This window comes from Haliaeetus albicilla, chromosome Z, assembly GCF_947461875.1.
Source record: "Haliaeetus albicilla chromosome Z, bHalAlb1.1, whole genome shotgun sequence".
Lineage (NCBI taxonomy): Eukaryota > Metazoa > Chordata > Aves > Accipitriformes > Accipitridae > Haliaeetus > Haliaeetus albicilla.
This window is the reverse complement of record NC_091516.1, coordinates 16908436-16933380: the sequence shown is the minus strand read 5'-3', so window position 1 is coordinate 16933380 and position 24945 is coordinate 16908436. Positions and strand designations below refer to the sequence as shown.

At 40.7% G+C, this 24945-nt stretch overlaps 1 long non-coding RNA gene across 8 annotated transcripts; it reads left to right on the top strand.

Moving 5' to 3' along the window:
* Positions 1–146: 146 nt before the first annotated feature.
* LOC138683927 (uncharacterized) lies at positions 147–22480 on the top strand. 8 transcript variants are annotated; one of them, XR_011323402.1, is made up of 6 exons: positions 147–401; positions 2097–2188; positions 12220–12378; positions 13322–13413; positions 14588–14655; positions 16405–22480. It is a non-coding gene; the product is annotated as an uncharacterized lncRNA (long non-coding RNA). The 8 variants fall into 8 exon arrangements; XR_011323401.1 differs by having other exon boundaries at positions 147–410; XR_011323398.1 differs by having other exon boundaries at positions 147–529.
* The last annotated feature ends 2465 nt before the right edge of the window (positions 22481–24945 follow it).

Below are 24945 nucleotides of genomic sequence, written 5' to 3'. Positions count from 1 at the left end.
CTCCCACCGCCTCCCCTCACCGACGCCATCGCTCAGGAAGCGGCGTCCTCATTGGCCCGCCGGCGGGGGAGTGCCCGCCCCCTGCGCCGAAAGGGCGTTCCCATTGGCGCCGGCTGACCGTCGCTCAACCGAGAGGTTGGGGATGGGAGGAGGCGTGCAGGAGCGTGGCGGGCGGGGAGCGTTGTGCGAGCGTACGGCCGGGGCCCGCTCCTGTGCTTGCCGTGCAACGGCGGGGCAGCCTGGGCTGCCGCCCGAGGTTCCTCCGCGCCCCTTCACCCCCTCCCCGGCTCGCGTGTGCTGAGGGGACAGAGGAGCGGGAGCGCCCTCCGAGAGGGGGGCGGCGGCGGCGGCAGGGCGCGGGCGTTGGCGGCGGCGGTACTCGCGGGAGTGGTTTGGCAGAGGTGAAGAAGGTGCTGGAACTCCGCCGTGCCGCTGCCCCAGCTTGCCGGGGCGAGCCCGCCGCCGGCGGGGGGCGGGGAGGAGGCGGCCTGACGGGCGTCGGGGTCTCCGGTACCTGGCGGTCGGCGAGGTGGGGCGGGGCGGGTGTCTCCCTGCCTTTAAAAAAAAAAAGGGGGGGGGGGGGGAAGGCACGGAAGGGCCTTGTTGTCCGTCCCGACGCTTACCCCCCGTGCCCGTTTTCCGATGGGAGAGGGGGCCGTCGTGGGCGAGAAGAGGCTGCTGAGAACATTCCAGCTGAGCCGGCCTGTCAGTCAGGCGGGCTCCCGCTCCCAACGGCCGCCGGCGAGGAGGCATCGCCGGGGCTGCCGGGCGGTTCTTTACCACGGACCCTCTCGGGAGACCTGGCTGCTGCCTGTCGCGGGTCTGGAGGCGGCTGTTGAAGTGGTGGCCGGGTACAATGAGGCTGTGTTGTTTCTTGGGGATAGGCAGGGTAGATAGCGCAATTATGTTTTCTTCCGTCTGGCGTGCTTTCCGTGCTTTTAGCTTTTGAACAGTTGGTTTGGAAGTACGCTTTTCAACTCCGCGTGATGGTGCTGTATTTTTTTTCTTTTTTATGCTGTGGATCGTTTACCTGATCTGCAGCCAGGCGCTGCAGAGCTCTCGTGTTGTTTGCAGAAGCTACCTACACCTGTTTATGTAACAAACGACTAAGTACTTCATTAAAGTAATGGGCCAGCCAGTCTGAGGGGTTGTTTTGAACGCTAGTTGGAGAGTCTACTTCTAAAAAAAAATAGAGCCGAACTGCCATACGTGGTGTTATATGTAATTATCTTTTTTTTATCCTGTCATGTGGGAGGTATTTGCAATTCTGAAGCTAGTGTAACTCTCTTACTGTGGATTTCACTTTCTGCTAAGGAGTGAAAACATTCAGGGGCAATTCAGATACTGCAAGTGCTCAGGTGGTAGGATTTAACATGAAGTTCCTCTGCTGTGGCCAGGTGGAGTAGTGAAGGACCTGAAGCAATGCTGGGAGCACCAAATGCACCTTGTGGTCATTAAGTGACAGCTATTGTTTACGTGGTGTTTAGTTTAGGGCTTTTTTTTTTATTGGTTGAATAGGAGCAGTAAGTGCCAAGTTACAATGCTGGCTGTACAGTGCTAATTACTACTGTTGCAGTCGTTTTCCAAGGTGGTGTTACTTATGCATTAGCTTCATCTTGTCTGTTGTGTAAAGTGACTACCAAAATGCTGAAAGATAAATGTGTAAGAATTAATGCTAACTGGACAGTACTAAGTATCCAACAGATAAATAAAGGCCTGTATTTTCAATTTGCCATCGTCTGTGAAATACATTTACCTGAGGACAAAATCAAAGAAATGGAAACATTCAAATCTGTGTATACAAAATAACCGATATCATTGTGTAAAACTTTTGATCCACAAGTAATTTATAATTTTGGTTTTAGCTTTGTCTTAAACCATCAGTTGCAACCCGGTGTCTGAGATAAAAGAATGTAGTTAACATTCTTGGAAAATTATGGTAATGGCAATGAAAGGGGTGAAGGAATTCTTCCTTTTTTATTTCCTTTTTTTTCCTTCATACCCTACTGTAACTCATTAGGCAGTCTGGGTTTTTTTTCCCCCCTCCTCCACTCCCCAGAGTAAATCTGAGGGCCCTTTGCCTTTTCTCTCGCCAGAAAACAAGCCTTGAATAATGGAGGGGAAGCTTCCTTGCAAGACAGCTCAACTGCTTGTTGGACTCAGCAGCACTCAAACCATTCTAAACCAAGTCAAGCTGTTCTTTTTGGTAGAAAGAATACAGGGAAGAAAAAAGGAATATAAAATTAATCTTTCAGGCAAAAGAAAAAAATGTTCACTTGACTTTGGGATAGATACACCTGTCTTTAGTTAACAGTTACATTTATTTTGGGAAAGCTGGAGCAGCCAATTTCATTTTGGGGCAAGAAGAACTCCAGTTGAATGGGCATGTTGCTAATGTCAGTCTGAAGGCTTTTTCTTTTTGTATTTTGATGAAGTATCATTTAATCTCATTGTAACCTATACTGAGGGGTTGGAAAACGTGTTTTTTGTCAAGGCAGGCATTTTCAACTGATGTGAAAATCTTTACAGAAATTGGTAGGATCAGTAGGGGCTCACTATAAGACTTGGATGGCTGAAGCTTCATGTATAGTGAATATGCAGACATGGTGAATAATCATGTGCTAAAGGATAAAATTATTTTCTTCCAATTGATTTGTTTATCTTAGCAAAAGGAAAAAAAGATGAGGGCCCTTAACTGAATTAATGCTTTGGATGCTGCTGACAACAGTAAAATTGCACATAATATTTTCAAACTAGATTAAGTACCGTGATGAGAAGAGGTACCGTTTTGACTAGCTAGCTCTGTCGTTGTGGAACTAAAGTTTATGTGAGGAATGATACCAATATAATTAAAACTGTTCAGAAACTGATACATCAGCAGAACTCTTGCGGGCACACTCTTACACCAAAAGAAGGTAATTACTATCAGGGATTTGCAGATGTTTACAGCAGCCTCACCATTACCACCTCAAAACCCTTGCTGTTAACAGTTTGTATAACTGTTTGCTACCAACCTTCTGCCAGAGGTTGCAGCCACTGCAGCAGAAATGGTGGAAAGGAGTAATTTTTTTTTTTTAGTGCCTCAGCCAGTTGCTAGCAAAGTTCAGCTGCTTGGGTTAGGTGGCCAGTGAAAATGGGTTTAAGCTAGAACACTTAATGAAGATGGCTCAGGTTTCTATATAAATAACAAAACAGAACAAAAATATTTTTTTAAGTGTCCAAGGAGGTCACAAGTAAAACTTAAGATGGAAATGTGTAACATTTTTCCTTATGTCTCCTGCTTTGGTGGATAGTGTTTGCCCCAAAAAGAGAGAAAAGGCATACTGGTTTGAACTTTATTCAAAGCCTTCAAAGGTGAAAATGGGGTGAAGGCAAGACACTTCAGCTTTACAGTGAGGTATGTTCATTGAGATCATCATCAGATGGGGGAATAAGACTGGCCTCTGTGAGTTTGCTGCAGTAAGGTGGAAGTGTCTTGCCTTTTACACCAAGACAGTTCATGTGTCTTGGTAAACTAACAGAAAAAGCAGGCTTTTTTTTTTTGTTAAGCATTGAAAGCAAACCCTGTGATGAAGTAGTAGATCAGAGATAAGAAACCCTGCAAAGCATCTGTTTTGCTGGTACTCCCCACAAAAGTCTTCTCATGACCTACCCATTGTATATTAGAAACAGTATTCTACCTGAAGTACGTGAATCCTAGAGGGGGGGTACTCATTACCTACCAATAATTTCTGTTCTAATACAACTTCCATGAATGCGCTTGGTACGTGTGCACTTTTCCCCTCAGCCTTGTTTTTCTGGAGGCATACGTGATCACCTTGCTGTCTTCATAGGTTTAAAAGATAAAGTCTCTTTCAAAGTAGCTTCATTTGCTTTAAACTCTCAAAGTGTGTTTGTGAGTGTGATGTCAAAAAGACAATATTCAGCTGAGATCTTCTCAAGGCTAAGTAGAGGGGAATAATTATGTCCTTTGTCTAAAGAGCTGTTCTGAATATGTTCCAAAAGGAAGTCTCTGTGTGAGAAAGGTGGGTTGGCTCGCAGTGATAGTGTGTTAGTGTTCCTATTGATTTTGTAGTCCACAAAATTCCAGAGTTTGGTTTGATGTCATGTTTTAAGGGAGAGGAGAAGCACACTGTGCTGTTGATCTCTTCTCTCCTTGTTTTTTTCAGGCTGCTGTTTCACTTCCTAACCTGGTGGTCTTTGTTTTGTCTTTGTGGTTTTGCAACTTTATACTTGATTCTGTTGGATTTTATCTTCATGGTTTTTGAGATTCTCTGCAATTTCTCAATTCTAATCCTCTCTCCTAAGGTACTCACCAAATCCCACTAGCTTTATGTCAGCTGCAGATTTTATAAACAAAGTCATCACTCAAGCAATTAAAAAGAATATTGAATAGAACCATGCCCAGAATAGATTTCTCTGGGACTCTGATGTGCACTCAGTTATTAAGCATTCATTCCTGGGTGCTAACCTGTTCTGGTTCTGGCAGCTAGTTATCTTTTTTATGTTTTTGGTAAGATAATCTGTTTCCTAGTTTTGGCTGTTCCTGACCTGTTAAACTGCCTGCTGGAAGTGGTCAAACAACTTTTGCTCATTGGGGCAAACCCAGAATTCTGAACTGGTGCTAGTAGTTCTTGCAGAGTCCCTTTTGCTGTTGTTCTTAATAGTGTTCCTACTGCAAATGTGAATTTACCCATCTTTAAACAGTCTCTGAGTTTGTCTCTGAGTACAAGAAGCAGAAGTAAAATCTATGGTGATTTGCTTATTCTAGTGCTCCTGATACTAGAATTGTGCTAATTGCAGGGCAGGAAGGAAGACTACTGCTGTAGAATTTTGGTCCTATAAGCAGCAAAGGTTGTGAATATACTAGACTGGGAAAAATAAATTCTTTGTTGTGTGATTATGAAGACTGTGGTGGTTCAATTTAGTCAAAGTGGAAAAACAAGTGTAGATGACCATGTTGTTTTCTTTTGAAAACACTCGACTCAAGCCAGGCTACTACTTAAGAATGGCATATATTACAGGATCAGTTCTAGTTTGCAATATGAAGTTGGGTTAGAAAGGAGATCTGTTTAGGTAATAAATACTGAGGCCTTTAGAAAGCATGACTTACACTTGCATTCTGGGTAAGTCATAGTTATGTACCAGGGAAGTCTTATGACTGTTCTGTATATCAAGCATGGTGGTCACAAAGACACAATCACATCCAGTATATTTGTTCTTTCATCAATGCTGTTTATGCCAGTGTTATGCATAGTGACTATAAGGTGGAATTATACTGCCTAAGAAATATGCATTTAAATAAGCAACTGCTCATCATTTATACAAAATTTGAGAACCACTTACAAGTACTGTCTCTACTTCTTGAAATACGGAGTTCATTTTGCTCAGATATAGGCATGTTTAAGACAATGGGATCAAAATAAGACTGAATTTGGCCTAAGTTTTCTAACTGCTGCTAACATGACTTACATCCTTCCTAAATATGCATTTTTCTCTCATACTTAACTTCATAGCATGAAAGATGGGATAGCTTTCTGCTGCCAACCAGGAAAAAAAAATTAAAATACCACAGACAAAATCATAACTCTGACTCTCACTCCCTGAAGAGAAAAAGTAGAGATTTTTTTTTTCCTATTTTCACAGTATTATTTTGGGATACTATTGCCTGTTTCATGTGTGCTCAGGTTTGAGACTACAGAGTTGTGAATGCACAAGCAAAACACAGATTATATCAATATAATTCTTTTTTTTTTTCCTTGAACAGTGGAATGTATTTGCAGTTTCTCAATCATGGCTTTTTTTTTTTTGCCTAATACAATAGCTGCTATCAAATAAAATTATGAAACTTACCAGTATGTTCTAAGTCAACCAAACAGAAGCCTATTTTGTATCAAGAAGCCAGATATGTTGAGATTCCCTCCTACCTAAAGGCAGAACTTTTGAGACAAGTCCAAGAACTTCTCGTTAGCCTTTGTATCTCAGAAATGTATTTTATCAAAAATCAACTCAGTGGGTATAAGGGAAAACAAAACAGTCAAATGGGGAGGGGAATGGTCCCTTAAGAGCAAATTCTTTCAGTATTTTGTTAAATCCATTGTCAGCGTGCAACGGCAGTTTTGTCGTGTGCTGTAACACAATTTCCCCAGTAAGTGACAGCTATCTGCTCACTTACACAATTTGATCAGAAAGGCCAAAGGCAAATATCAGACCTGGGATGTGTAAGCTTCTCCAGAGGCTATCAAACACTTGGATAAATTGGGGCCATCTCTGCTGCTGTTCCACTTCTAGAACAATGGCAAGATAAAGCCTTCAAGTTGTTCTGTTAATGCTCACTTATGAGCTCATTTTTAACAGTTATGGGTAAGTATGACTCTGGAGATACTTTTATTTTAAACTTATACTTGTTCATCACAAAATCAGATGTAGGAACATGAAATACGGCTGCTTGATAGGGCAGGTATGTTATTTAAGGTGTGGAATTTTGATTTCGGCTAGAATATACTGGCCTTGTCAACATACAGACTTTGCCTAATTTAGTGTTCACACCCTGGTTATGGTATAAGAATAGTTTGCTTCTGTTTAGCTTTAGTCAGTTGATCTTGAAGTCAAAATAAATCATTCACCATGGGACAGTGTACTGGACACCCCTAGACTCAGCTGTGCTAATGGAAGAAGTAGATATCAGCTGTCTGCCACTGCTTTATAAGTCAGTGCTTGCAGTGATCTGCCAACACAGCAATTCATGTGACCGCTCTCTAATATGAGAAATTCAGATAAGTCAGGTTAATTTTGACTGTTAAGGAAAATGCTGTGAGCCAACCCATCAGATTTTGCCAAAGTAAAGCTGCTACAGGCTATGTTTTCAACATATTAGAGAACTTCAGTCCTCACAAGAAATGTGGTGATGGGTGAAGTCAACATTTAATCCAACAAAGCAGCTGAATCCAGAAAGAGACATCCATCCATAAACAGGAATTCATACAAGGGATCAATAATTCAGTTAAATAATTTTAAATTCACATATTCTAGTTAGGTTGGGGACATTTCTTTGTTAAAAAGAACTGTGTTGCTTTCAGAAACCCTAATGAGTTGTTCAGCCTTTATACACGTATACAGCCTGTATCGTGCAAGTTCTCCTACCTTAGCTTGCATGGGTTTTGTGTTCATCGTTGCACTGACTTTGCCTGCTGTCTGTCTGAGAATTAGAGCCTTTTTACCCTTTACCATCTTGATCACTGACCTGTACATGTTAAACTTAAAAATACCTAGGAAGTTGTTTTAATACAAGATGTTTTAATCTGAGTCATGCACTTGTGTAAGTCATGATGGTGTGCTTGAAAGCTTCAGGGTGGGATAGTGATAATGATGATACTTACTGTTTAGTTTGTCTTGTGCGACAAATGTTAAGTTAGATAGCTGAGATAGCTAAGGGCAGTTAGCCTCAGGCAAAGAAAGTTCTCAGAACAGCTGTTGCTACATACTGTCTTCATACCTTGGAAAATCTAGAGTGTATTAATTTCAGAAACTTGGGTGCAAATGCAGCAAAAAACTGGCAGTAGATAAAATTGTGGGACTCAGCAATGAAGGCTGTTCTCCCCAGCTTTGCCGGGGGCCTCCTATGAGAAATTACTAAGCTCTTCTAGGTTCCACTGGGCTCAAATAGTGCTCCCCTTATTACAGCTTTGACACAAATTATAATAGATTCACACAAAACATTTTAATAGGACACTACCCCATGAGTAGGCTTCCTCTCCCATCAGCCACATTACCAACCCTTGATGTAGGGCCAGGAGAAAAGAGCATGTTCCTAGAATTGGCCTACTAAGTTCTTAAATGTTTGTGGAGATATAAAGTACTGGCAGAGGTTTGTGCTATTCCAGTGTAACCTGATATAGCTGAGGTGTGGACATGGCACTGCTTTTGAGCCAAAACCATAAAGTGGTGAATTTTGCCATGGGGCTTTGTGGATGTGTAGGGATGTAGGACAGGATGCAGTGCCCTTGCAAAGATGTGGAAGAGCAGCTTGTTCTAAGGATCAGTTGGGGATCTGACTTCCTTGGAGTTAAACTGTTTTCCAGTTGAGAAGGTGTAGGATGGAACTGGATGTATATGCTGAAAGCTTAAAAAGGCAAATGAGTAAACATGCAAGCTTCAAAGGCAAAGTTATTCCTCTAAGAGAACACTGAAGGGTAGTGGTGCCTGAACCAAAGAAAAGAGATTCTCTTACTGCCCATTTCACAAAGTCCCCCTGCTCTTTGGTTGAACTGAAAATAAAGTCTGCTGAAGAGGCTTTACACCACAGTGGCTGGGGCACTCCATTGTCCTGGCTGGCGGAAGGCAGAACAGTCTGTGTGTTAGTAATGTCTTTAACTGCTGCAGCAGTTTGCTGCAATGCTTATGAGTCTTTCCAAGCACTCTTTAATGCTCAGGTGGAATGTAATATATGTGAGAGACCATTACTGCATTCAAAACATTGTGTTCTGGTCCACCTGTTTGATTTTTAGGACTTTTAAAAGCTCTTATCAGTCTGAAAGCCTCTAACTGTGTCTCAAACGTAGATGTATCTAGCCTCATACTTCTTTTTTTCCTAAGAATAATAAAAACTATAATGAAAAAACTATTAATAGGGTTACAAACTTGATTATTTTTATGCTTTTTGTGGCTAAAGGAGCAGAACTGGATACTCGTATTGAACAACAAGAAAATAACCCATTTCTGATAAGAAGATACTCAGAGGAGTTAAGTTCTGTGTAAAAGGCTGATATCAATGGTTTTCAAATACTTCCTTTAGCAACTGCCAAGAAACAGAAATTTTTCTTTCTTTCACTTCCTCTAGACTGTATAAAACATATGCAGTTAACCAACTCCCCTTAATTTCTGATGATTTACCGCTTCCTAAAAATACCTAGGACTTCTCTGTGAAATTACTTTAATGATGACTTTTTCCTCTATAAAATGTGTATAGAATGACCTGGTAAGGGCAATAGCAAAATAAAACAAAGAACCTTAGATGTCAGGTCATTCCCTGGGGCAGGGTGGGGAAATCTGAGGAAAAGTCAATTATCATTTGTTATTTGAGGTAGTTGTTGGGATCAAAGAGTCTTAAATGACCTGAAAGTACTTGAAAAGTATTACTATAAGATATTGAGGAAGAAAGATGCCACAGAATCCTAACATACTAGTATCTGGGAGAAAGTAGGTAAGTTTAAAACCTCAGAATTCATTTGTTCATTATAAAAGATGAAAGTATCAAGGAAAATAGACCATCAGGTGACTGTGGGTTTGTACTGAAGGGGTATTTGTCTAGCAGGGATTTAACTCTAGTGCACTAGCTAATTTCAGTAATTATAAAGTGATGCATTTAAATGGATCGTCTCTGGTTAGAAGCTTTTGAAAGCAGAGTGATTCCACTCCAGGGAAGGCAATGAGCTAGTTAAACTTACACTCCTTAGTTACAGAGAGCCTGATATTAATATCTTGGAGGATGAAACTGGGTTAGGTGTGTCATCATTATTTTGTCAATAATGCCCATAATTTTGTTAATTGTTTTCTGTATTATTTATTGGTCCTTTGTGCTTACTCCTATTTAGCAGGACAACTGGACTTTCCTCAGAATGGCAGGGTTACAATCACCTGCCTCAGTATTGTCTCCATCCATTCTGATATGTGCTCATGATAACATTAAGGACTATGGCTGTGCACATTTGCCCCTGACTGCCATCTCACTGTGCCCAGTGCTGTGACCAAATCATCAAGCAGAGGAAGCCTGCAGTTTGGGTGCATGTGGAAGCCACTAAGAATTTTATGAAAAATTATGCCTGGGTATAAGTGTATGCTGAAGCTTCAGTTCACGTGTGTTAGCGGCATTTAATGCTGTATGTTACTATGTGTGGTATACAGACTGGTAAACAGCACAGATGTGTGATTGTATTAAACTTGCTCAGAAGCCTTTCAAAAAGCACAGAGCACCTGCAGTTTGCTTGTGAGCTTCTGAACCTCCGCTAAGACTGGATGCATTAAGAATAATTAGCAAGGAAGAAAACAAATTTGTGAGTGGGTAGATGCAAACAGTCTGAGATAGAGTAATAAAACAACCATCCCCACAGTAATGAAATCAGGTCACATTTAAAAAGATAACTGGAAACCAGTACTGGACTGTTGTGTAAGAGGCCTAAGAACAAGGGAACAAATATAATCAGTTACGAAAAATATGCTGATATAGCCCTACTTGTAAGGGATGTAATGACAGAATAAAGCAAGCTACCAACAGTGTAATTGGGGATGCAGTTGTGTAAGGCCTGAGACAGGTATGAAAGACATGGAAATCTCTGGAAATCTATTGTAAAGCATTATCCTGCACCACAGTAAAACAAACAGAGCTATTTTCTTTGTACTTAGAAAAGAGTGTTACATAATTGTTAATTAATAAATTGGGATTTATGATCATAACCTTTTGTCTGGGGGGAGCGATAAAGGTTCTTGCAACAGGAGAAATTTATTTGAAGTAATGATTAGAGGTATGTCTCTCTTCCCCCTTTTAGCTCTTCTTCCCACCCCCCCACTACAGACAGCAACTGTCCTGCCTGGTAGGCTGCTGAGGAGGGACTAAGCTTGCTGCTTTTGTCGTTGCATAGTACTGCCCAGAGAAGAAAAGGACTTACTACTTCTGTTGCTCGCATTTGTTTCTGCTGCTGCCTTGCATACCTCAACTTTTTCCTCAGAAGCCAAGGTTATGCAAGTAGGAAGTAAAACTGACTCTTCAGGTTGTATAGGCTGCTGAAGCAGCTGATGATTGCTGTCTTAGCCCAGGCAAAGCAGGTTGTCTGCTGTTCTTAGTTGCTGCCTATTTTGCCTGGGCTGAAAGCTAGTCCTTTTTTGCTTGCGAGACTCTGAACAGGCTGCATTTTAGAACCTAGGAAAGGGCTAAATTCAGAGTAACCCAAATAGAAAATGCACAACCATGGCTGCCTCTGAAGCTGCTACACTGAGGACTTTCCCAAACAGCTGCTAAGAGAAAAAGTGTGGCACAAATCCTTACATGGGACAGATCCAAACTGGAAGGTTAACTCTAAATGTACCAGCAGCGTGACCAGATTCTGAAACCATCCCAAAAGTTAAATAGAAATTGCCAACTTGAAAAACCAAATAGCTGGTTGGACAGACTTCTAGCTATTGATGTTGCCTGGAAAGTTGGCCTGCACAGCAGGCCTGTAAACCTCTGTTGGTCACCACATGAAGAATTCTGGAAGAAAGGGATCAGATCCTGTGCATGAGTAAGGGCAATAGCAGCAAGGTCTCATTTCAGCCCATGGGCAACTTGACAGTAAAGTTGGTATTAAAAACTCATAAGACTGTTGAGGAACAACCCAAATACCCTGGAGACAGTGGGTCTCGCTGTGTAATGAGCACACACAGAGAATAACATTCACAGGGTGTGGTACTGTATTACTCTGCCAGATCTAGACCTGAGGCTCCATTATCAGCATCATTAATATATCCATAGCTATTCACCTCTCCCTGTCCTGTCACCTACCAAACGAGCAAAATTTTGGCCATTCTGAAGAATGAAGGATCTCAATGGAGAATGTTGCTCCTTCTAAATACCCATTCTCTTCCCTGTACCTAATTTCTGTGTTCTCTTTTTCCCTTTTTTTTTTTTTTTTTTTTAAAAAGTGCAGATGTACATGAAACCTGTTAGCTTACTTCTGTCTTCCTAGCTGGTATGTGTGGTCTGTCTGGAAGAAAAAAAAAGGACTTTCTTTTATTTGAGGGAGGAGCAGAAGAAAGACAGTGGGGATCAGAGGAGGCACAAGAGGATGTAAGAATGAGAGCAAGGCCATGATGGGAATGAGAAACAAGCAGAGTTAAAAGTGATTGATGGGAAGAAATTCAGGCCAAGGAATGTGGAACAGAGGTTCCTTGCAGCTAGTGGGAAGCACATTTGACTGAGCCAGTTCTTTTGCCACCTCATGGCTACTACAGCTTTTGCTGGTAGCTGTTGTATAACTTCAAAACTGATTTCTATGCATTGTTTGATCTGATAGGTGTTTTTGGAACATCCTGCATAAGCAACTTTATATGGAAGCTGTTATGATTGTGGTTGGTTAGAGGATGATCTCGGGGTAAAGTAGACTGTGTAGAGATTGTAAACAAGTAACCCTCTTAACATGCTACCTTGGCTCACATACATTTTGTTATTTTCTGTTACACTTAAAGCAATGATAACTAATTTAAGGAACGAGTACCTTAACACTGCTGCGATTGTGGAGAAGTTACTGCTGAACTGAGGAGTAAGAAAGTCAGCCTTCAAAAAAGATCTTGAGTTTCAGTCATTCCGAAAGTGCCATTTTCCAGGCAGTGTTATTCAACATGTAGGTGGGTGGTTTCTTTTACATTGTTGGGTGATTTTACTCGGGAAACATTCTGGCTATTAGAGGGTACTGATGGGTAGAAAATTTGTTGTGAAAAGGACTGATAGTTACCACAAGCCCTGCAAGGGACCAGTACTACCCACAGATCAAACAGTCAGGAATGGAGGTCTGCACCTGTATTGGGGTTTGTGTCTAATGACCAGGCTTTGACAGAGACCTTCTGGAAAAGCAAAGCACTGATTTCAAGAGTTGGCAAAGATGTTAGTGCAGATGGGCCTTGAAACGTCATGGGTGGAACCTTTCCTACTTTGTTTTTGGAAGTATACATGTGTGATCTGGGTTTGTCCCTCTTTGGGAATTCTTTCATTTTTAATTTAAACAACAGCAAGTGAATTGCTGCTAAAGCGTTCTGGAGCTATACTGCACATAGTTACCACATTTTTATCTTCCTGAGAAATACTGCTTTCATTTCTTCTTTTCTTTTGTTAAAAGACCCGTTTCTTGGGTTGAAGAAAACAGCATTAATTTGCATTGGATGCTAAACTGAGTTAGTAAACTGTACCACCAACACTCCTGTTCAGATCCCTAACACTGTCCTTCTTATTATGTACTCCTGGCATATGGAGCCATGTTGACACATGATGGTAGAATTTCTGGCTCAGCATGCCATGGTGGTGAATTTTCTCCCCCAGTGTTTCCTTATGTCTGCAAGTATACTGTGGAGAATAATATTCTCATGTTGCAAATGTAGTTTGGCCAAGCACCTAAATTCTTGCAAGATAGACAATCCCCACTCTGAAAGCACAAAGGCAGCATGCAATTTCCCTGAAAGAAAGAGTAAACTAGTCACAGAGATATGGACAGCACACACAGGCCAACTTTTTGTCCAATGATCTAACTGGTAGAAATGTTGAATCTTTGCTGACATGGTGAATTTCCTGTTGCAGCTCAATAAATTGCATTAATTACCTGATGGGAAGAAAAGGAATACTTTGAAGGCATTCTGTGAAACAACCACTGTCAACAAGAATTACGACAGGTAGGTTTAAAAATTCGTGGTTTTAAATTTGGTTTCCATTTAGTAAAAAATTCTTGAAAAAACAAGCCTTCCAAGAATAGATAGCGAAAATAAATAGTGACTTATCATATCCTTGTAACAACTTACTGAGTAACTTCATGGGGTGGAAATGTTTGTAGGAGGATGTACTTTGATTTCAAATACAAGCAGGACTTTGTAAACGTGTTCAAATCACTGTGCACATAGCGGCTTTGTGCCTAGAACCTACTCCAGATGGGTTATATGTAAATTGAGTAGAAACCTCATGCTACAGTTACAGTATTATGCAATTAACATCTTTAAAGGTTTGTTAAGCTACTTTAAAATTTTCTTTCCAATCCCATAGGAATTCTGCTATCCGTCTGATCATAGATTTTTGCATTACAAAGTTATTTTGGTGCCACCTCCAAAAAGCCCATTACAAATCTGCTGCTGTATTGGGCTGTGCTGGTTTTGTCTTGCAGCTGGGTTGCTGATTGGGTAAATCTGTGACTACATCCAGTTCCAGAAGAGTCGTTTTTTCTTTTTAATTGGTACAGATCACGATGACTCGCAATCCACTGTCTTCAAGATCCACCACCCACAACTACTTTTTGGCCAAATTTAAGACTGAAAAGAGGGGACCAAATAGCCGCTGAGTCACTTCTGTTGTGTGCCAACAAGTAGCTCATTTGCTGATTGGCCACCTGCCTTTGATCTGGATTATATCATACCAGGGAGCTGCTCCAGCTGGCCAGAGATTGGGGAATGTGAGCTGTAGTCAAGGATACCTGCAAAGCACTGGGAGCTGTAGTGAAGGGTCTTTGAAGAGAAGCACAGGGAAAGGCAAATTAGAGGGAAAGCAAGGGAAAAATAGAGGCAAGGAGCCAATTTCTGATCTCAGCATCACTGATGTCACCAATGAGAATGTGGTCCACAGAGTGCTGGGGAAAGAAGAAAAGAAACAGGTCAGAGAGAAAGGTGACAGACCAGCAGAGGTGACAGGGGATAATTAATCATGTCTCAACTGTAATCTTAATGACTACTCTGCATTAACATTTGTAATGCCTCTTACTCAGCCAAGAGCACAAAATTAATAAAATCTTTCCAAGAGACTGCTTTGTCTGTCATAGCAGCTCCAGCAGTGATTTTTACTGGTGGCACACTCATTCTGCAGATCCATCTGAAGAGCAACATGCACAGATCTAATGAAGAGGAAAAGGTTTAAATCTCCTCATGTTTCAGGTGAAATCCTATAGTAACAAATTTCCTTGTGATCTACTTTCTTGTAATGTTCTACGCATTTCCAAGGTTGCTTAATTTGCTGGTACTCTAAAGCTAGATGAATACCAGCAAGGTGGTTGTTTTTTTTTTAAATTTTCAAAGCTTCAGCTACACTTTAGAACACATTCTCCTCAAAAAAGTCCAGCAAACCCACAAAAAGCTGACCTTCCTGAAATAATTTCTTTTGAAAATGCTCGTGTGTTGGAACTCTATTGGTGAGTCAAAATAGGTGAAAATAAATGTTATCTTTGGTGCAAGGATTTTCTTAGTTATTTCACTGGACCATTTGTTCTGAAAGTAGTTTTTCATCTTCTAAAATGAACAACAAAAAGTATGCACGAAGAACCCCTCATCTACTTCCAAATATCCTTCAAGCTAAAAAAGTTATTTTTAATGAATTACTTGCTTATAATGACTCCATTCCAATTTCTTTCATTTTACAAACATTTACCTGAGCAAAATTCTTTGGGTAGGTTGACCTACAGCCATAAAAGTAAGGCAGAGCCAACAGCTAGTTTCATGTGTCTAGATACAGCTAGGGCTGATGTGATTTCAGTTACTGCCTTTCACTAAAGAGGACATCATTCTCTAAAACAAGGCTTTGGAATTCTTTGTCCATTATTTGAATGGCAGTTTGATTTTGAGATGTGCTGTGTCTGAGAAGTCCCACTGAACTGCAGGAAAGGAGGCATTGTCTCCTATTCCTGTTGTGCAGATACTCGGAGGCCTGATCAAGCAACAAGATGTGCTATGTTGTTTTTCTGACCATTGCATTAGAAAGTGCAATAGTTTTTGCTGGAATTTTTTTGCAAGTGTGAATGTGAAGGAGCTTGTCTTTGTTTTGAAGCTGACAAACTTGTGAAGATTAAAAAATAACCTCCCACAAAAAAAAAAAGCTAAGAAAATTCTGCTTCCAATTAGTGACAGTCTTGGACATAACTAAAACAGGTACTGCATATTAAAATCATGGACCTACTCCTGCCCCGGGAAACAAAACTGTCTTCTGAAGTCAACAGCTTTCATTTAAAAGATACTTGAAATTCTCATTTCCAGATATTTCTGTTGCAGTTTGAATTCTTTTATCCTAGACTACACCAACCACCCAAATTTGCAAGTGGAAGCAGTTTTATGACCTCAGACTTGAGCCCATGTAGAACTGCTGCTCACACAGGACAGTCCTTGTGATTTCAGTAGGATTGCTTGCAGTATGTAACACTTGTCACATTTACAGATTTCCAGCTTGGAGCCAAAATGAAGCAGGTGTGTGATTATAGAATTAACTCAGCTGACTGAGCTTTTTAAAAACTCATTTGAATATGTAGTATGTAACTCACCATATACTCTACAGACCCCAGTTTTTAATACTGCTGGAGGAGGTCATTCTCTCCTTCTAAATTGGACGGAGTTTCAGTAGGGATAGATACCTATTAAGAAAAGTCAGTAAGAGAGTCAGCAGGGTTGTATGATTCTTAGTAAAGGAAGTGAAATCATGTTATTCAGCAAGCATTTATGGATAAGTTTAGAAAAATATCTGTAGAGTTTTGCAATTCACCAAAGTTAAAGAAATTTTAGAATGTGAGATGTCTTGCTGTAGTAAGTTTACAAAGCATCTTAATGCTATTATTTTGGAAAAAGAAATATAATTTTGCTTTGCTTTTCACTACAGTACTTAGTTTCTTCAGTAGAAATAAATTTTGTTTCCCTTTACAGCAGCTGGAGCTGAGTTACGGTCCATGTCTTCCTGGTATAGCTTGTCTAAGAACTTCTCCAAGTACAACTGAAACCAGGACAATTAGGGACAGAAATTTGCACTAAGCTGCTAGTATAAACTCCACTGTGTCATACATGCAGCCAGTCAGCTTCTTACCAAGACAGCTTTTCTAATGGTCCACTGATGAAGGATCTCTCCACAGCCATCCTCCTTGGAAGAGAGATCTGCTCCTTGTTGTATGCTCACTAGGTAATAGGAGTGAAACCCGGGATATGATTATAAAGGTTCCTTCCCTTCAAGCTCTGATTAGCTTTTAATTATCATGTCTTAAACAAGAAGTCTCTTCATTGTCAAGAGAGCATTCTCCATTTTGCTAGGGGAATGTGTCATGGGATGATCATATGCAGCACACCTCCTTGCTTCCCTTTCAGCAGTTAATCCTCTCCTGTCTTGCAGCCTGAGTTGCCCAAACCAGATTCCTCTTCAGCTGATTCCAAATAAAAATAATCATCTTTCAAAGTTGAGTCTACAATTTCAGCCATAAATTGCCAGCATTTGTTAGTACAAAGGAGTGCTTAAGAAGATGTGTATTAATGACATAGGGCCATAATTCTCAAATGGTCTGTTTTCAGCAAGTGCTTTGAGAAATACTCTTCAGTCTCTTATTAACATACATTTTATATGCTGCTTGTTTGAGAAGATTCCCCTAATAGGCAGATTGCAGCCAGGAATAACAAGGATGTATAAGGAGCTGTTAGGAAATGAGATGACACCTTTGACATGAATGAGAGCAGGGATCATGGTACCACTGACATCATAGTGGTGGGGTTGCTGTAATCTGTGGCAGATTGATTTATTGCACATTACAGAATTCATGCAGATAAGTTCCTTGCATCATACGTAGTAAAGAGAAGAGACCCTGAAATCCCTAACAAAAATGTTTCTGCTCTGCATTCTGCAATGAAGAATGATACCTGATGAATGTGAAGCATATATACCAGAAATGCATCAGAAACATTTTTCTCTGAGGCTAAAATTGTGTTTGACCTGTTAGAAAAAACGGAATTTAGCACCATCCAAACAGATATCTTTCTCTCAGCAATGCCTGCTGTTCTCCAAAAGGGTAGTACAGTTGTTCATAGTATTCTCCTTTCATTCATCTGCTTGTACATTATTGTCTCACAATTTCTCTAAGAATCACAGTAAAGAAATTGATACTTCAGACTCACCTTTCTGGCTCATAGAAATGACAGGAAAGACATGATCCTCTCCCCAAGCAAGAACATTCTTTGTGCTAGCTTACAAACCAGTCAGACAATGCATGGAAAATTGCTTGGGAAAATTCCCGTGATTTCTTGGTAAAATTATGGAAGAGCTGCTTGTTTCTCATTCTTTTATAAATCAGGTTGATGTAAAAAGCAGTCTCTATATAGCTTGAATCAAAGTACAGTATTCTTTTAAGTTGCCTAGATGCTATACAATCTGAGGAACTGCACTTACATAACATGATGTAGGAAATGATGCCAGTTTTGATATAATATTATTAACAATATTAGCATAAAATAATAAATTCTAAATGTAATTTATTCTTTCTGGCATGTTAAAATTATTTGATTCATTGGTAGTTCTTCAGTCCAGTCACTTAGCCATTCCTGTAACTTCCTGTAGTTCAGACATCCCTAGGTAATGTGCTGCAAATACTGGAAATACTTGGACTTTAAAAGAAGTGCTGAAATCCCTGGCTTTGTCTTCACCATGGTTTGAAATAAGAAAACCAGCAAGGCATGCTTTAAATGCAAGCAGAAAGTCAAAGATGCTTCCAATATATAGCAGGTGCTCCTATAGCTTTTTGAACTCTCCAGGAACTGGATTTATATATTAAATATTCATAGCTGAGCTACGAACCCTTTTGTATTTCTGGTTTCTTCACCTTGTGACAGGTTTAGTTGCAGGCAGAAGTTTTCCCTTCAGACTGCGTTAGCGTTTTAGTGGTCCAGTATATTCTGTGTATCATTGAAGTGGTGTAAGGTAGCTGCTGTTTTCCCACAATGCCTTGGAAGTAGTTCTTTAATGTAAATAACTGTAATGCTTCACAGCATGGTGTAAGTTGTTTGCCTGTAACAGGTTCACATTTTGTCCAGAAACTGTAATTTCATTTTCTTCAAAAGCTGGATTTGTACTCTTGTAAAAGAAATTATAAGGTGTTGTGCTGTGTGTTTCTCAAAGTTTGAAGATCTTTTTAGAAAAAAAGATTTTTCAGCTTCTGTATATAACTACATCTCCAAATATAATCAGAATGTGATCTATGCTGTTTTTCCCTAATCTCAGTAATTTCTTAGTATTTTTCCCCATAACATTTTCCTAAGCATTGCGAATGAAGGGGAGAACTGAATACACCTAAACCTATAGTTTTTGATCCACTGTGTCATTTAGCTTTTTCTGATACACCTGCCATTGCACAGGAAAAGAAAGTTTTTATAGCTGTGCGCATTTTTTTTTCCTTTTTAAGCTTTGTGATTGGAAATGTAACCTGGTATGACTACAGCAATGAACACTGATTTGCATGAGAGTTTGAGTATTAATGACATTGAGCACCACCTGAATACAAGTTGCTCAGCAGAAATCTCTGAAAAAAGACAACAAAGTCATTTTATGAGACTGAGACTACTAATCCCACAGTTTCAACTATCAGAAGTACTCCTCTGTGGGTTAGTACCTTTTCTGACAGATTCATGGACCTTACTTGGTTTGGCAGTCATAAGTTTGAAAATGAGTATGAAAGAGAATCCAAAAAACCCTAACAATTCTTACCTCTGACAGGATATTATAAAATGAGCACTTTTGTGTCCAAGTAGTACAGTTGGTGAGTGATGATGTGCTACTGAGTCCAGACTATTGTTATTTTTTTAAATTAAATAACAGCAGAATGCATACTGAGTCGGGAATCAGTCTTTCATTTTGCCCTTCTTGAAACATCCAGACACTGCTTCCTTGCTTATAAATATGAAATATGCAACATATTTTTTCCATTAATATGTTGACACCTGTATTTCCTTGGCCACTACATCTTGCTTTAGGAAGGTGTATTAAGCTCTGTACTCCAAGAAGAAGGAAACAAAGAGATCTTTCCTTCATCATTTTTCCTTCTCATTAGAAAAAGCATAGAACAGACATTTGGTTTTAAGATTTCAGGTTCACAACAATACGAAGATGCTGACAAGAAGTGTCTGAGTGCTTCGGTGCCAAGGCTTGGTTAACTACAGCACAGAGGTGTTGTAGTGTTTATAAAATATATTCTCAATACTGCAGAACCCTGAAAGGTCAGAGCATGAAAAACCATCTGGAAATAAAAGAAAGGAAGCAATATTGTGCTGAGAATCTAATGGGGCCTATTCTCTTTTGTGAGGAAGTTGTTGAATGAGTGACCATGTGCTGAACAGTAGACAATGCCTAAATAAATAAGGCCAGCTTCTTAATAATGATAGTCAAGGTTGATGTTTTTAAAGTGCAAACTGTTAGTCATGGAAGTATGGGGCCTAATCTTATAGTCTTTCTCACAAGGAAACTTTTCTTTGCTGCACTAACGGTGCTCATGAGAGTAAATGTACTGAGACCAAATTTTGCTCTCACACTGACTTTGTGCATGGAAGTTTTATCACTGCTGACTGGCTAACATTGGATTTTGCTTCAGCAGTAGCTGTGGAGGATGCTGGAGTTCAGTTGTATTGGTGTCTGCTTTTGAAAAAGGGAGCAGTAGGAGAAAGGGAGTCCTGTTGCTTAAAAAGCAGAAACATCCGCTGGAGTTATTAACAGGTTTTTGGCTGAGGTCAGCAGTAGGGCACCTTGTTGTTGATAGACTCTCCCCCCAGCAATTCAGAACAATGTAGTTAAAGCAAGTTTCTCATTTCCCAAGAAGCAACCTAATGAGGCAAAAACTACTTTTGAAAATGGGGTACGTATGCCACTACTTACCAGTGGTAGTAATCCTCAGGCTAACTTGCAGCTGCGTGGCTAACCAGGATTTTTACAGCTCCAGTTATATTGTTTATATTGTTTCCATAAGTGATCCATTCATAGATGCTGACAAATCTTTCAAATGGCTCGTTTCACCTTCTTCAGCCACCAGGGAGTTACTTGGCCTTAAAAGCAGTTTCTTGAGAAGCTCTGGAAGCAAATTCAAAGCTGACCAGAACCCAGATGTTCCTATTTTCACTGGTTGTTTAAGGTTTCTCTCCCACAGAGTGATTTAAATTGAGCTGGCAAACTGTGTAGATGAAAACAGGCAGACTTTAATCTTATTTACATTGTTTATGACAGATTGGGTGGTGCTTGGAGGAAAGTGCATGTATGAACAAGCTCTAAGGTAAAATACTGGCAAGTCTGCAAGTGCTAAAAATTGGGCATGCATCATGCTGAAGTGCTTCCTCAACAGAAGAAAAAATCCTTGTAGATGCTCATCTCAGAGATGTTACACAAAATGTCTAATGTTTTTGAAAGAAGTGATACAGGTGCCGGACTTGTTATGTTTTCTCTGAAGATTAGCCTGTACTCAGTGAAAATGATATAAAATGTGCTAATTTGCACTTTCAATAGGGAAAATATGTTCGTTAGGTTGGGTTAATTGAAATGTTGATAGCTGAAACCCACCCATTTCTCCTTCCTGGAAGTACTTCACCACTGCTGGGATGATTTTTTCCACAGATTTACAAGAGGCTCTTTTTCTTGTAATGTTGAAAAGTGAGAATTTGCTTCATGTACTGTTCAACTTTTTCTGTTGCAAACTTTGCTTATAGAAAGTATATCTAACTTACAATGTCTCTCTGATCATGTGACATAGTATAACTCTGTGTGGTACACCTTGTTTTGTATGCTCAGGAGGTATTTCATTAACTTTTGCAAATGTTCAACCATAATATTAATTTTGTTCTGTAATAAAATTTCACTCACAGATTGGGATAAATATGATATTAACTAGCATTCTTGCCCTTTCCCTTTAATTTTTATGAAATAAACAAGTATTGCCCTTGTTTTGCAGGTTGGCAGTCAGGACAGAATAGCTTAGTTTCTTAACGTGGAAGAGTTTAGGCACTTAGAAACTAAATGAAAGCATGCAATCCATGAGTGTAACAGAATCACAGTCGCTAAGGCTGGTGGACACTTCTAGCAGAGTCAGATTCAGAAGGCTGATCAGGGCTGTGTCTGGTTGGTTTTTAATATCTCCAAGGATGGAGACAACTCATCATCTCTGGACAACCTGTTCTAGTACTTGATCACACTCACAGTAAAATTTGTTTTTTTCTCATGATTACATGGAATGTCTTCTTATTTTGGTTTATGCCCACTTCCTCTTCTCCCTTCACTGGATATTACTGAGAAGAGTGTGACTCCATCTTTATTCCCTCCTATTGGGTGTTTATGCACATTTATAAATCTCCCCTGAGCCTTCTCTTCTCTAGGTAGAATGGTCCCAGCTTTCTCAGCCTCTCTTTCTATGAGAGGTGCTCCAGTCCCTTCACCACATTTGTGGCCTCTCATTGGACTCACTCCAGGATGTTTGTAGTGGCCTAGACCTGGACCCAGCATCTGCATGTGCGTCACCAGTGATGAGCAGAAAAGAAGGTTCATCTCCCTTGACCTGTTGGCAATGTCTTCCTAATGCAACCCAGGATACCATTGGCCTTTTTTTCCCACAAGGGCACATTGCTGACTCATGGTTAATTCGTTGTCCGCCAGGACCTCCAGCACATTTTCTAACGAGCTGCTCTCCAGCTGTTCAGCCCCCTGTGTGTAGCCCCCCTGTGTGATGGACTCATGTATGTCCAGTTTGTACATAGACCTATCCAAGTGCATAGGCACCTGAGTTCTCGTCATAAGGTATTCGAGGTACGTGTCCATGCCTAGGCCACAGCTGGCTTGGCAGGTCTGAGCACTCTGCTTTCCAGGTTGTGCCTGAGCCTGTTCAGAGGTTCCTCGATAAGTGATGCTGGGCCTACAACTCCAAAGGGATCCAGTGCTGTGACTGTATTCATATGCACCTGAATGTATACTGCTGTCAGTGAATCATCCCAAAGGAGAGTGGCTGTGGTCATTTTCATTCTTAAAAAGTGGCTGGCAGTCCAGGCAATATCCATCTTTATTTTGCAACAGGACTTGCCCAGCAAACAAGGAACCGGGCTTCTTGGTTTTTGACAATTTCAGGAAGTTCAGAATCACAGCTTCCAGAGAACCCAAGTTCAAATTAACTCATTTTATTTTCAGGCCAGTGCATACATGCTGTTGAACAGCCCTGGCATGATAGTACTTTTAAGAGCTCAGCTAGGGTGGATGCTGTTTGTAGGCCTGCAGCAACAAGCTGCCTTTCCAGTGGTGCTCAGATACCATGGCAACTGTCACTTTATAAATAGACAGATAGCAACCCAAGACCCTGAGCCATCCCGTTGCCCAGAGCTACTGAAGCTTTGCAGGTTTCAGTAAACATTAGGGGTTTCACTAAGCCTGGTGTGACCAACTGCAACTCCAGTGACTTCAAAGGAGTTTGTCCCACTCTCACCCTCACTGAAGTTACTATTTCAGTGTCAGTGAAATAATTCCCATCAAGTGCAAATTACTTAGAGAGAAGCTTTTAGGTAGAACTTAACTGGGCAAGTTAAACCTATTTGTCATAGCTATGATAAGTGAGCTGAAGAAAGGAAATCAATCTAATTTTACAGTTTTATTAAGATGTGAAAGTTGGAAATGGCTCCACTACAGGTAAATCCCTATAGAGATCTTCCATTAGAAACAGAAGATCCTGTCCAGGAAAGCAGGACCAGGCCATATTAGAAAAATTAATTTCAGGCAATCCACATCTGTTCATTGCAAAGCCATTTGTCTTACAGTCACTGCATGGAGAGACAAGAGGCATTTGCCTTTGTTTTGAAAATGTAACATATGATAGCAGTGGAAAGCATGGGACTGCCGAAGAGCAGACTGAAAGGGCTTGTGCATTTGCCAGGTAGGCCAGCGTTAGGATCATCTGCTAACGGGCAGTTACTGATTTAAAGTATTTGTACTGGGTCTGGCTCGGATGGAGATGATTTTCTGCATAGCAGCTCCTGTGGTGCCTAAAACACACCAACATTTTCGGTGCTGCTGAACAGTGTTTGCACAGCGTCAAAGTCTTCTCTGCTCACTCTGCCCCCCAGTGAACAGATTGGGGTGCACGAGAGTTTGGGAGGGGACACAATCAGGCAGATGACCCAAATTTACCAGAGAGATTTTCCAGGCATGCAGTGTTACATTCAGCAATAAAACAAGGGGGGTGGGGGTGTATGTTAGCTATCTTTTGCTTGGGAACTGGTGGGGCATCAGTCTAGCATGGGAGGTGGGTAGTGATTGTCTTTGTATCCCTTGCTTTGTTTTGTTTTCTTTTCTTTATTTCTTCCACTTCTCCTTCACCTGTTAAACTACTTTTATCTTGACCCATGAGTCTAATTGCTTTTACTCTTTCCTTTTATCTTTCCCCATACCACTGGTGGTGGTGGTGGGGAAGCGAGCAAGTGGCTGTGTGGTGCTTATATGCCTACTGGGGTTAACCCACAACAGTGGTTTAGTGTAACTCATGTAAATACCAGTTTTCAGGACAGCGATTTAGATGTATGTTTAAAACCCATGAACTAATGGAACTGAAGCTTTTTGTGGTTCAGAGTTTTATGCTATAAAACCCATGGAAGTGGGGAGCATTGAACAGGCAGAGATATTCCCCAGTTTGTCTGGAGAGCACAGTGTGGAGTGAGGCAGCAGCACTGAATCCCTCCAGTCTTTGTCTTGCCTTCCTTGTCTTTCATTAGTCAGCAGTGGTGACTGACAAGACAGCCTTTAAACTGCAACCACCTTGACAAGATATCTGTCAAGAGGGAGGAGGACTGCTAATAGCACTTTGCTTGCTTGTTTCAAACCCATTGTGTTCTTTCCTACCTAAAAAAAAGTTTTACTGCACATCTGTGGTTTTCACATTTCATGGAAGAGTCACATTCCTTTGTGAGAGAAAGCTGGAAATGTGGGGAAAACTGTAATAACCATCATTTTGAATATCAAATACTCAAAATATTTACTCTGTTTAGCTGGGGAAAAAATCATTTTCATAGGGAAATGCCATGCCCATAAAAAGCTGGTTAAGGAAGTAGGAAATGTTATTTATATGATGTTCACAGCCCAAGGATCTGATCCTGCAATAAGAAGCTGCTCTTGTGCGTTTCCGTTGAAGACAGTGCAGCTCTGCTCCACATGATCTGACTGCAGGGCCAACTCTCATACTAGCTAAGGATTAAATATGGGAAGTACAGATACTAAGGTAAACATATTATACTGGGCCTGGCTGGGATGGAGTTAATTTTCTTCTAGATGGTGCTGTGTTTTGCATTTGTGACTAAAGCAGTGGTGATGACACACCAGCGTTGTGGCTATTGCTGAGCAGTGTTTGCATGGTGTCGGGGCCTTCTCTTTTCCCAGCTCTGCCTCCCCAGCAAGTAGGTTGAGGGAGCATGAGAAGCTGGGAGAGG